This window comes from Salvelinus namaycush, chromosome 1, assembly GCF_016432855.1.
Source record: "Salvelinus namaycush isolate Seneca chromosome 1, SaNama_1.0, whole genome shotgun sequence".
Taxonomy (NCBI): domain Eukaryota; kingdom Metazoa; phylum Chordata; class Actinopteri; order Salmoniformes; family Salmonidae; genus Salvelinus; species Salvelinus namaycush.
This window is the reverse complement of record NC_052307.1, coordinates 22,993,395-23,007,718: the sequence shown is the minus strand read 5'-3', so window position 1 is coordinate 23,007,718 and position 14,324 is coordinate 22,993,395.

Below are 14,324 nucleotides of genomic sequence, written 5' to 3'. Positions count from 1 at the left end.
AATGGCTCTGAATTGCTCTGAATTCAGTGTCAGCATACAGTCAAACCCATAACAACATTTGAAGCAAATTAGTGCTCTCAAATTATATTCTGATGTCAACAGCAGATGGGAGTTGTATTCATTACACTACTAACTTAGCTAGCTAGCATACATTTTGAGAAAACAAGTTATATTAAGTAGCTAGCTAGCTAGCATTAGCAATGTTTGGTGGTCAATTAGACTGAGAGCTAATAAGCTGACCTAGCAAACAGTGTTGAAATGTCTTATTTTAAAAAACAAATCACATATAACTTTAAATGAATTTGCTACTCACAGAGGAAACTAAACTAAACATACTAAATGTACTAAAAATACTAAACAACATGTATTACGTATATTAAAAAATGTATCCAATATAACTTATCTATCTCACAATGAAAACAACATTATGCAGAGTGCTATAATATTAACCTTGAAATCATCAGCATGTGAATAAAGAAAGAAGCAGACTGAATATTTCCTCTTTAAAGTGTTTATTTAATCTTTTTGTATTTAATCTTTTTACGTAGCCACAACATTTACATGAGAAAATGTGAACGCTATGGGGATGTTAACCTTAGGATGTTTAAAGAGACAACGTCAGAATGTACATTAGCTAAGTGATAACTGAGCAATGAGCTTCAACCAATGGAATTTTTAAAGAGTATGAACAAAATGAAATAATTAAATCCACAAGAAACACAAAATCATACCCAGTTCAGAACTATTTACTTTTTGAGCGAACTTTGGAGATGGCAGCCCTCTAGAAGTCCTTAGGCCAAAGCTTGTTGAATACATGCACTAAAACAATCAAAAACAACATTAAGATAGACCTACTAAAAACAATTACTGAAAACATTTAATATTTTGGCATCTTAAAATGTTGACTCAGCTAATGGGCAGGTTTGGCATTAGTTTGGCATTAGAAAAGCGGGGTTATCTGTTACAAAGTTGCCTTGATGTTGCTATGCTTCTCACTGATACTGCCATTCTATATAATTTTCAGCAAGGAAACAATCTGCCTTGTATAAATGCTATATTAACAAATGAGGTAGCTAGCATAAACTGGGACACATACTGTGTTTATAACCAAGTGGGAAGGTGGTAATTTCAACTTGTGAAGTAGTAAAAATGAGTTGGATGCATTAATGTGCTTAGAACTCGTTGAGAAACACTGATTGTCTAATGACAAATAATAAACTAAAAGTACAACTATAATGCTTGCAAACAAATGATGGTGTTCAAAAATCATATTAAAGATTGCTTTTTAGAAATAATGTTTTGTCTTCCTATTTAATTGCCGGAAATGCTGTTATTGAAGTCAGCATGTGGGAGAAGTCAGAGCACAAGGATGATAGACGAGCTTCCCACTACTAATTACCAGTTGCGTTCAAGTGGATTTTTCCCAGTTTTATTCGGTAAATACCACCTTCCCACTTGGTTATGAACATGTGTTCACCAGAAACAACTTCTAGTAAACTGATTGCCACTGGCAATACATTGACAAAGGTTTTGCCACAGATTTAAATAGAATTTAGAGATAATTGTTTGCCTTGATGAGTGATTATGCCTCCATTAGCGGCAATAAACATAATTGTTGCCAAAGTTTTCCCGCAAATTCATCACTAGTGGCAAACATTTGCATACTTCTGGCAACATTTTGTGGCACTCTATTTGGTTTGCAGCAAATTTGCCACAAACGTACAGGAAATTTGCAGCAACAAATACAATTTTGTAAGGGTACTAGATGGTTAAATATAAATATGGTTACTTGTTTTCCAATAGTGAGTATGTAATAATAAAATATTAGCAGTTGCCGTCATTCTTGCTCAGACTGTTGGTTTGTGATACTTGATCAAAGCTGACTGAAGAGAAATATTGGTAGGCTGAAACAGCAGGCTACAACATGTTACCGTATTATAAATGCTACACTCTTATGTAAGCATGTTATTTCTCTGCTTTTATTGTAGCTTGGTGTAAAATAAAATCATTAAGTGAAACTGTGGGTTTTTACAATGTACAGGATGTCTGGCGTTTCCCTTGAGCTACATCCATTCTAATGTGATTCAGATGTTGCCTTTCACTGCTACAGGTATAAACATGAGACCTATAGGCTATTTAGCCTCCCGTCCATCAGGCCAGCCCTAACCTCTTGTCGACCAAATAGACAAATATAAGATTCACATTTATAACCCTCCATTGTTTAAACACATAAAACATTGTTATGAGTCAGAGGGAATGTGATACTTACAACACTGAAATGCCAGGCTTTAACTTAACTGCAACCTGAAATATAGATTAAAATAGCTAAAACATAATGTTTATTGCCATAGCTGACCACATTTTTCTATTTAGAGTAGGCATTTTGCTTTCACATCATGACACCAACTCTTATAACACTGTTATAAGAGTTGGTGCTATTAATTGGTTGGTGCTATTAATTTAGCAGCCTGCCTTTATTGAGATTCTACTGATTTGCTACTTAACTGTTAAAATGCAGTAGGCCTATATCAATGAGCGTTTATGAATGAAAGACAGTTTGCATTTATGCATTTCTAATCAGAAACACGTTTGTATTATTTGCAAATGAAACCTTGAGTTCTCATTTCTATACAGAAATGGGCTCTCGAGTGGTGCAGCGGTCTAAGGCACTGCATCTCAGTGCTAGAGGCGTCACTACAGACACCCTGGTTCGAATCCAGGCTGTATCACAACCAGTCGTGATTGGGAGTCCCATAGGTCGGCACACAATTGGCCCAGTGTTGTCTGGGTTTGGCCGGAGTAGGCTGTCATTGTAAATAAGAATTTGTCCTTAACTGACTTGCCTAGTTAAATAAAGAAAAAAAGAAAAAAGACTGCATTGAGTAGAACGCTCAGTTGGGCATCAGTCCTAAAACAAATGTTCAAAACAATATTGTGTAGTTAAATAAAGGTTAAATATGAAGACAAAAATACCTTAGTTTGGAAAAGGTGAAGAGAGTGCTCTGGTGTTCTTCTTGGCATTAGCTTTACTGAGCTGAGCAATTCCTGGAAAAGTGTTGACTTTATAAAAGTAAATGCATATTGTGGATTCAAAGGTATTGAAAATAAACCCACTGAATGGCAATACCTCGAAGCCATTAAGATAAAGTAGCAGTTAGGTATTGGGTGGAGCTTGCAACTAGCGATTACTTTGAGAGGGTTTCTTCTCACTCACTTGAAGACTGCATGAGATCCATCTACCCAATGAATCGTCTTTATAGCTCCAAGAGCCATCCTTCACTGAGCCAGAGCAGGTGTTTTTACTGGACTGACTGTGTGTTCATCATTATTGATCACTTCCATGAATGTCACTTCCATGAATGACCCTTCTCTGTCCGCCAAATGTGAATGGGCTATACTCTGCCTTTTCTCAGGGTACTACGTTGATATCCCTTTGGTGGAGTGGGGGCTGTGCTTTGGTAAAAGTGGGTGGGTTTATATCCTGCCTGGTTGACCCTATCCGGAGGTCATTTTGGATCGGGCTACAGTGTCTCCCCCCCTCCAGTATCTACAGTGCATTCGGAAAGTATTCAGACCCCTTGCCTTTTTCAAAAATAAATTACGTTACAGACGTATTCCTCATCAATCTACACACGATACCCCATAATGACAAAGTGAAAACAGTTATATTTTTTGGCACATTTAGAATTTTTTAAAATACAGAAAAACCTTATTTAAATAAGTATTTCAGACCCTTGGCTATGAGACTTGAAATTGAGCTCAGGTGCATCCTGTTTCCATTGATCATCCTTGAGATGTTTCTACAACTTGATTGGAGTCAACCTGTGGTAAATTCTATTGATTGGACGTGATTTGGAAAGGCACACACCTGTCTATATAAGGTCCCACAGTTGAAAGTGCATGTCAGAGCAAAAACCAAGCCATGAGGTCAAAGGATTAATGTGATTAATGTGGATTAATATGCAAGTCCTGGTGAATATTATTTTGTGCCCATACAGTAACTTAACTCATGATTGCCAATGAATGCTTATCATCGTTCCAGAATTTGTCATCCCCCAAATATTTCCTTCATGAGAATGGTGTGTACTGTACTTACAGTGCCTATGGAAAGTATTCAGACCCTTTGACTTTTTCCACATTATGTTACATTACAGCCTTATTCTAAAATGGATTAAATATATTTTATTTTCTCAGCAATCTACACACACTTCCCCATAATGACAAAGCAAAAACAGTTTGTTTTGCAAATGTATTAAAAATAAAAAACAGAAATACCTTATTTACATAAGTATTCAGACCCTTTGCTATGAGACTCGAAATTGAGCTCAGGTGCATCCTGGTTCCATTGATCATCCTTGAGATGTTTCTACAACTTGATTGGAGTCCACCTGTGGTAAATTCTATTGATTGGACATCATTTGTAAAGGCACACACCTGTCTATATAAGGTCCCACAGTTGACAGTGCATGTCAGAGCAAAAACCAAGCCATGAGGTCGAATGAATGGTCCGTAGAGCTCTGAGACAGGACTGTGTCGAGGCACAGAGCTGGGGAAGGGTAGCAAAACATTTCTGCAGCATTGAAGGTCCCCAAGAACACAGTGGCCACCCATCATTCTTAAATGGAAGAAGTTTGGAACCACCAAGACTCTTCCTAGTGCTGGCCACCCAGCCAAACTGAGCAATCGCGGGAGAAGGGCCTTGGTCAGGGAGGTGAGAACCCGATGGTCACTCTGACAGAGCTCCTCTGTGGAGATGGGAGAACCTTCCAGAAGGACAACCATCTCTGCAGCACTCCACCAATCAGTCCTTTATGGTAGAGTGGCCAGACGGAAGCCACTCCCCAGTAAAAGGCACATGACAGCCTACTTGGAGTTTGCCAAAAGGCACCTAAAGGACTCTCAGACCATGAGAAACAAGATTCTCTGGTCTGATGAAACCAGGCTGAACTCTTTGGCCTGAATGCAAAGAGCCACGTCTGGAGGAAACCTGGTACCATACCTACGGTGAAGCATGGGGGTGGCAGCATCATGCTGTGGGAATGATTTTCAGATGCAGGGACTGGGACACGAGTCAGGATTGAGGAAAAGATGAACGGAGCAAAGTACAGAGAGATCCTTGATGAGCACTCAGGACTTCAGACTGGGGCGAATGTTCACCTTCCAACAGGACAACGACCCTAAGCACACAGCCAAGGCAACACAGAAGTGGCTTCGGGACAAGTCTCTGAATGTCCTTGAGTTGCCCAGCCAGATCCCAGATTTGAACCCGATTGAAGACCTGAAAATAGCTGTGCATTGACGCTCCCCATCCAACCTGACAGAGCTTGAGAGGATCTGCAGAGGAGAATGGGAGAAACTCCCCAAATACAGGTGTGCAAAGCTTGTAGCGTCATACGCAAGAAGACTCAAGGCTGTAATCACTGCCAAAGGTGCTTCAACAAAGTACTGAGTAAAGCGTCTGAATACCTATGTAAATGTAATATTTCAGTTTTTAGTTTTTTTAGTACATTTGCAAACATTTCTAAAGACCTGTTTTTGCTCTGTCATGGGCTATTGTGTGTAGATTGATGAGGGGGGAAACAATTTAATCAATTTTAGAATAAGGCTGTAACATAACAAAGTGAGGAAAAAGTCAAGGGTTCTGAATACTTTCTGAACGCATTGTATGCTGCAATTGTTTATGTGCTGGGGTGTTAGGGTCAGTCTGGTATAATTCTCCAGTCTTATTTGGGGTTCTGTGTGATCTTAGGTATGCTCCCTCTAATTCTCCAATCTCTATCTCTCCCCTCCCAGAGGACCTGAGCCCTAAGACCATGCATCAGGACTACCTGGCCTGATGACTTCTGGCTGTCCTCGTCCTCAGTCCACCTTGTTGTGCTGCTGATCCAGTTTCTGCTGTTCTGCCTGCGGCAATGGAACCCTGACCTGTTCACCGGATGTGCTACCTTGTCGTGCTGCTGATCCAGTTTCTGCTGTTCTGCCTACGGCTATGGAACCCTTACCTGTTCACCAGACGTGCTGCCTTGTCCTGGGCCAGCTGTTTCAACCCTCTCTTTCCCTCTCTCATCTTTAAGAACGATCTGGTCTTAATGGCCATGTAGTCGTATAATCTCCACCCGGCACAGCCAGAAGAGGACTGGTCACCCCTCAGAGCCTGGTTCCTCTCTAGGCTTCTGCCTAGGTTCCTGGCTTTCTATGGAGTTTTTCCTAGCCACCGTGCTTCTACATCTTGCTTGCTCGTTGGGGTTTTAGGCTGGGTTTCTGTATCAGCACTTTTTAATAAGCACTTTGTGACAACATTTGACTGATTGATTGAATGCCATAATGGTTGTTATGCATGCTGTGATGATGTAAACTAGGTATACACTAAACCTTTTTTCTCCAACTCGTCTAATTATGTGCTAAGCATGCATGGTTATTTTTTTCTAGAAATGTGTTCTGTCACATACACTATGAAAGCAAATGCACATATTATGAGAGGTTAAAGGGGGTTTAGGCTAAACGTTAAAAGGTAAAAGAATGGTCGTTAAGAGGGGACAATGCAATGAGCCGCCTTCCCTATCCACAGAAAATCATGATAATGAGAGGCCTATACAAAGAAAAAGAGGTCTGCACTGCAGATCATCCACATACAGCTTACATCATCACCACATGGTGGGAGACAGGCTCAGTGACTTGTCACAGCCTATCAAAGACTCCCTTGCTAAAATGTAGCAGTATCTATTTAGGGATGGAAGAGCATCTCACAAATTGTGCAAAGTTATTATGTTCCACATTAAACTTAAGAGAGTTTGTGGTGGAAAGTGAAGGAATCTAAGTCTGAATACATGCAATGGTAGTGGATAAGCAGATGATTTGATGTGTTGCCTCTTGGTTTTAGGCGACATAGCCTATGCCTATATCAACTTTGTGTTGTCTTGCTGTGACTCTAAATGCCTCAGGCCCTTGATCATAAGTAAAGCGTCATCTTAAATCATGTCTGAAAAAGTAACAGAACTGCCCAAAAGAATCCCTTAGGATTTTGGTATGGATTTTTACTATGGCAAGAATCAAGTTGCAGCCTTTTCTTTGATCAATACAGGGAGTGAATTTGAGAAAATGTACTGTATGTTGTTTTAATCAGCACTGCATCCTGGTAACTGTGACATGAAGTTCTGAATTCCGTCTGATGCCCAGGGCTGAAGTCCAACAACTTGAAGTTCCTATCTGTCTTTATCCCTCTCTTAGTTGAGGGATGTACTGTAGCATCAAGCAGTAAGCAATAGGCCATGGGAAGATAAACAAGAGTGAACAGAAATAAGAAAACAGCAGAAATCCATGCTTCCATTTTACAGAGACACTGTGACACACAACATTGTTTTTATTTGTATCACTGTGATCAGTTCATCGTGGCTAATACAGATGGATTAACTGGCTTTCCAGTGTTCATGAGTATAAGCTCCCAGTTACTGTCGATGTGGCTGTATGTACTGTCAATGAAACAAAGGCTGAAAGCAGCAGTGACCTTATTCCAACTGCAGAGTCATGACATGCAGTACTGTAGCATAGATATACCGTCAGAGTCACCTAAGGTGTTCATAGAACAATAGGTAGAATATATTTAGGAAAGAGAGAAAACATAATCTTACACAAATTAAAGAGATGGAATAGAGATGATGCAGACGTCTCTGTGATTTAGCTGAACAGTGTGTGCCTGATGTGTGCCCTACTGTGTCAGATCACCACACACACACACACACACACACACACATAGTGTAGTATGCATACTGCTCAGCCCCTGCAGGATAAACATGGTTCTGCTGCACCACAAGGCCAGAGTGTGCCCCTGTCTCCCTGGCCATGATGGATGGTTCCATGGTAACCCCTAGCGACCTAGTCACCCCTGGGCTGCTCTCAACTGTTACTCACTGTTTGGTAGCCCACGTTGACTGACAGCTCTCAGACCAGAAGAGAAATATAGGTTTCTTTTTGTGTGGAATCTTAGCATCAGAGCATGCTTATTCCCTCTGGATGAAGTATTGGGTGGGTGAATTTCTGTCTGGAAATTATATTTATTTCTGGATGACTTGTTTACTTACAATTTACAGTACAGTACACTTACTGTACAGACTGTTCCACTCCTCACACACAAGCCCCAGAGCTAAAGTAAACAGTCAGATGAACAACTCATCATCACTCAGTTTCAACTATCATGCATCATGAAGAGAATTACAGAGTCTGGTAGAATTATTGATCTCTGTTTCACCTGTTCTGAGACGCAGAACAGGCACTCTGTAACTACAGTCTCTTGTATCCTCCCCCTAGTTGTTCACCAAGACTGGGGCCTTTTCTGTGTAACACTTGAGTCCTTTTCCATCCTCTCATGTACTTTTCAACTTTGTGATGTTTTTTTTTAATGAAATGGTTGGCTCTATTGGCTGTGCATCTGGCGAAGTGCCTGAGGAGGTCTGCTGTTGTGGAGCTGTAAAGACAGCTGGAGTTACTGGGAAGATGGAGTGTTCTGGGTTAACCTCTCTAGGGTATGTGGGACGGTAGCGTCTCACCTCGTCAACAGCCAGTGAAACTGCAGGGCGCCAAATTCAAAACAACAGAAATCCCATAATTAAAATTTCTCAAACATACATGTATTTTACACCATTTTAAAGATACCCTTGTTGTAAATCCAGCCACAGTGTCCAATTTCAAAAAGGCTTTACGACGAAAGCAAACCAAACGATTATGTTAGGTCAGAGCCACAGAAAAACACAGCCATTTTTCCAGCCAAAGAGAGGAGTCACAAAAAGCAGAAATATAGATAAAATTAATCAATAACCTTTGATGATCTTCATCAGATGACACTCATAGGACTTCATGTTACACAATACATGTATGTTTTGTTCGGTAAAGTTCATATTTATATCCAAAAATCTGAGTTTACATTGGCGCGTTATGTTCAGTAGTTCCAAAACATCCAGTGATTTTGCAGAGAGCCACATCAATTTACAGAAATACTCATAATAAACATTGATAAAAAGATACAAGTGTTATTCACAGATTTAAAGATATACTTCTCCTTAATGCAACCGCTGTGTCAGATTTCAAAAAAACTTTATGGAAAAAGCAAACCATGCAATAATCTGAGTACGGCGCTCAGACGACAAATCAACCCAAAGAGATATCCACCATGTTGGGGTCAACAGAAGTCAGAAATAGCATTATAAATATTCACTTACCTTTGATGATCTTCATCAGAATGCACTCCCAGGAATCCCAGTTCCACAATAAATGTTTGTTTTGTTCGATAATGTCCATAATTTATGTCCAAATTCCTCCTTGTTGTTTGCGCGTTCAGTACACAATCTAAACTCACGACGCGCATGCAAGTCCAGCGGAAAGTACGGACGAAAAGTCCAAAAAGTTATATTACAGTCCGTAGAAACATGTCAAACGAAGTATAGAATCAATCTTTAGGATGTGTTTAACATAAATCTTCAATAATGTTCCAACCGGAGAATTCCTTTGTCTTCAGAAATGCAATGGAACTCAAGCTAACTCTCACATGAACGCATGGTCAGCTCGTGGCACTCTGGGAAAGACCTTACTCAATCCCCTCTCATTCATCGCCACTTCACAGTAGAAGCATCAAACAAGGTTCTAAAGACTGTTGACATCTAGTGGAAGCCTTAGGAAGTGCAACATGACCCCATTTCCACTGTATCTTGGATAAGCAAAGAGTTGAAAAACTAAAAACCGCAGATTTCCCACTTCCTGGTTGGATTTTTTCACAGGTTTTTGCCTGCCATATGAGTTCTGTTATACTCACAAACATCATTCAAACAGTTTTAGAAACTTCAGAGTGTTTTCTATCCAGATCTACTAATAATATGCATATCCTAGCATCTGGGCCTGAGTAGCAGGCAGTTTACTCTGGGCACGCTTTTCATCCGGACGTGAAAATACTGCCCCCTACCTCAAAGAAGTTAAGACTGACTCGGACGCAGGTCACATCTCTAAGTGAGTCACAGGCTTTCCTTTTTTTAAAAGGGGGAGGGGAGGTCAATGATCTCACTGTTTGTACACCATCACACAGCATAAGACTATTATTTCATGATACATTTAGATGTACACATGCTGTTGTTGTTTTGTGTGTTTTTTGTTATCAGGTCATTTCACATTAATCATATGAGTAATCCCACTTTGGACTTTCTCAGTGATGCAGGGGAAAACTGGCCTGCCTATCTTTCCATAGTATGGTTCCAGCCATTGCATGTCAGTAGGGAAGGACTAAATGCTGTGCCGGATGTGATTGTTAAGCTGGAACCTGGTCTGATCCTATGGGGTAGAAATGTTGTTTTATGATCACAGTGGAAAAAATGTGTCTGGCTCAGGATTCTGTCAGAATCACAGTGACTGTTAAAAGCCTCAGAATGAAACCACTAAATATAGAACGTGTGAGAATTCAGAGGAATGGGATTTCATTTCAACTTTATGAGTCTGAAGTTGAAAGTGTGAGTGGCTACAGGAATGTAGGCCTGTGTGGCATAGTCTTCACATTACCTGCCCATAAATCCCAGCTTGTATGATTTATTGATTCATCACCACAAGTATTGAAGCTGCAAATGTCACATTTCAGGGATCTAGCAACCTGGTGTGCCTGAACTATATCCTAACCCTGTGCTGTTATTCAATTACAGCAGATTTTAACAGCCATTCAGCTTGACAGAAATCTTGACTAGAGATAGGGAGAATAGTCACCCTTCTGCAATCCTCCAGGATTACAGAGGAGCAAGCTCATCTAACTCAGTACATCTGTCCTCTACATTTATTACATTTGACAACATACTATGTGTTCCAAATCTAAAAGCCACTCCATTTAAAGTTCAAGGTTACATTGGTACAGATGTAGGATCACCCTGTTGCTGGAGCAAATGTAAAATTTGTAGTATTTTTGAGGTTTCAAAAGGTTTCTAAAGTTTGTAATGTCCACTTTCAGATTTGATTTTCCCTTAAGAAAAACGTATCAACCCCTACAGGAATAACATTTCATGTTGCTGCAGGATTATTTTCATGCTGTAGCAAACTGTCTCAAATTAAAATCCTACATCTGTAGGCCTCAAAGGCTTCTAAAGCCATACCTTATGGTTTCGAGACATGTATTTTATGACTGACCTCATATATTTGACATACTTGACATACCCCCCCTAAAAACAACTTCCAGCTTGATTGAAGTGGATGTAGAATATTTTAACTTTCCTGTAATGATAAAATGACATGTATATTCAGTTAATAAACACGATAAATGGTAAATGCCTTTACTTCGATCATTCCAGTGGACTGTTCTGTCTTAGTTTGTAGAGGAGTAAAGAATAATACTAACTCCAGTTTATTAGTTACACTTAGTAAGGCAAAACAGGACCCCGCTTCTCAGTTATACCTAAAATCTTAATATAACACGCCTATGTGACAGCTCCGTTTTACAGCCTCTTGAATAATTATGTTTTACACCTCAAATTCCTGTAGTCGGTAATGTTATGCAACCTTTATGAGGAGAAAAACATCATTTTGAAAACAGTTTTGAACAAGCTGGTCTTCATGCCAAGTGTTGCTTGTAGTGGTGTTAACATGAATCCCATTTCCGTGCTGCCTCGACTGCTTGACTGTGGAGAACAAGATGTGCTCTGCTGGTGTGTATTTAGGTTCAGGTCTGCTGACTAATGACTGATGACCTGGGGACAGCCTAATGAACAGCGGGAACAGCGGTATGGGGGGGGACTCCTGTCCTGACCCATCCATACCCAATTTCCACTGTGTTTATGTACCTTGGTGAGTAGAGCTCCAATCACTACTGAAGTGTGGTACCATTCTGAGCCAAAACTTTAAATCTCCAGTAGGCTTCACTGCTTAATAATAGAGAAAGAGATCCAGCTGAAGAGTTACAGGAAGCAGTGTTAGGCAGAATATCAGTAATATCAATGTCGCCAAAGTGTTTTATTTTGCATGTTGCGGTCAAAAAGGTTGATGTAGTTCAAATAAACCCCAGCAGCAATGCTAAATCTGAAAGCAGTCTGAGGTAATTTTCTGTTACCTGATTGAGCCCAGAGATTCTGGAGCAAACTAAGCTGGGTGATTATTAGGAGATTCTGGTGGATCTACCATACTCTAAGGACTGAGACCACATACCTAAGCAGCTCTCCCAGCTAGCAATGAGGAATCGGCCCAGAAGCGGCCCAATGCAAATTTAAATGAATGAATACAAAATTACCCGATTTAGTCATTTTAAATATTACTATTATACATTTTATACATACAAATTATACCCATCCACAAAAAAACATTTTGTGTTGGAGGAAACACCATACACCTGGTGACCGTGTCAGCGTGCACGCGCCTGGCCCGCCACAGGAGTCACTACAGCGCGATGGGACAAGGACATTCCGGCCGGCCAAACTCAGACGACGCTGGGCCAATTGTGCATCACCGCATAGGTTTCCCGGTTGCAACTGGCATGGGTCTCAAACCAGCATCTGTAACAAAGCAGTTTGCACTGCGATGCAGTGTCTTAGACCGCTGCGCCACTCAGGAGGCTCTATCCAGAAAGTTTTTAATGCTTATCAATTGCCTTGCACAAAGTATCAAAATACTAAAATACTACTTAAACAGGACTCTTAAATAATTTAATTCAAATGTTAATTGTATTTTATATCACAGAAACAATGAGAAAATATGGATAAATAAATAATGAAATGTTAATTATATAAAACAGCCCGTGCAATCGTCTGCCAGAGAGTAGCCCAAATCGGCCCGAGCCACAATTAATATATTTGTGCCAGATAACTCACACCGGAATCGGCCCGAGCTCAATCCTCGCATCCTAGCCATAGGTAATACTGCCGAAGGCGGCCCAGACTCGGGCCACATGACGTAGGCCAAGTCTGACTCTCCGCTGAGTGCCCCGACTCTCATTGGGAATCAGCCCAGATCGACTGTGCTAGCTGGGCTATTACTTTATTTATGCAATGTCCTGTTAGCCATGTATCCTATTTAAGCTATATTCTACCTTCTGTCACGATCAATGATATACAAAATTGGTTAATGCATGTACAGTAATCTAAAAGTTAGTACTCATACAGCACTTAGTGAGGTGATTCCTTTTTCTTCTTGATTGGAATGAAAGTGGAAGAAGTTGAAACGACTGTAGTTATGCTTAGCCGCAAAATATCTGACAGAACTTGAAGCCAGGAGACTTTCTTTAATGATGTATGTCTGATGTGTCTTCACTCTCTGTCCTCCATTCCACATTAGTCTGCTAACCATCCATCATTTTACTCAGATCAATTCCTGCTTAATGAGTATATTTCCAAGCCACAGACAGTGACCCTAAACACCTGGGAGTACACTCTGTCCAGTTTATGTGGCCAAAATCACTAAAGTGTGGTGTTTTCCTCCCCAATGTTTGAGAATAGCATCTGTATTTGTGTGTCCCTGCCAAAAAACACACACCTTTCTGTGGTCACAGAAGCCCAGTCGCCTTGTGCAGAGATGCATCAAAGAGCAGAGACGCTGATGACTGATTTCAACATCTCCCATTGAGAGACCTTGACAACCGGAAACACAGGTGACCTTTGACCTGACCAGGTCCAATCCTCTCAGCTGGACAGTGTTATATTGCTCTATATAACCATGTTTAGGTAGAATCTATGTAGCCCTCCCCTCCTGGTGGTTCACTGGCATCATTCTGGCCCATTGTGGGCAGAGTTACAGTAGGGGCACTACTACTGCAGTCACACACAGGTAGACCACACTGAGCTCTTTGAAAGCTCAGCCTGTTTGTCTTGGATCATTAGAACTCAAATAAGCAGACCAGAAGTTGGGTAAAATACTCAGGCCACCTTGGTCCCCAGCTGCTCCATGGGGTTCATCCCCAGACCAGAGAGAGTTACTGCATGGACAACTTCTAATGAGATACTGATGGTCGAGAGCATTTAATCACCAAGACCTACAAAACTGCGGTAGAGGATCATGAGGTATTAGGATGTGTAAAGATGCACTGGTACAATGGGACTGATTGACTGTGACAGACATTTGGTTGTTCTGTATTCTTACTTTTTATAGGAAATTTCTCCACACTTGACATTCACCAGAAAGAGAAGGCTGTGTTGGCTGGGCTTTTTCCTTTATGTGTCCCCACTGTGATTGTGTTTGACATGAGCTTACAAATCAGTCGTGATGATTTCCTCTCTGAAAACAATAGTTAATCATTTTCTGGAAGGCCTTGGCTGCCTAGATGAGGAAAGCAGAAGGAAATCACTCTGCTTAGAAAGACTTTGGAAAAATAAGTAATTCTT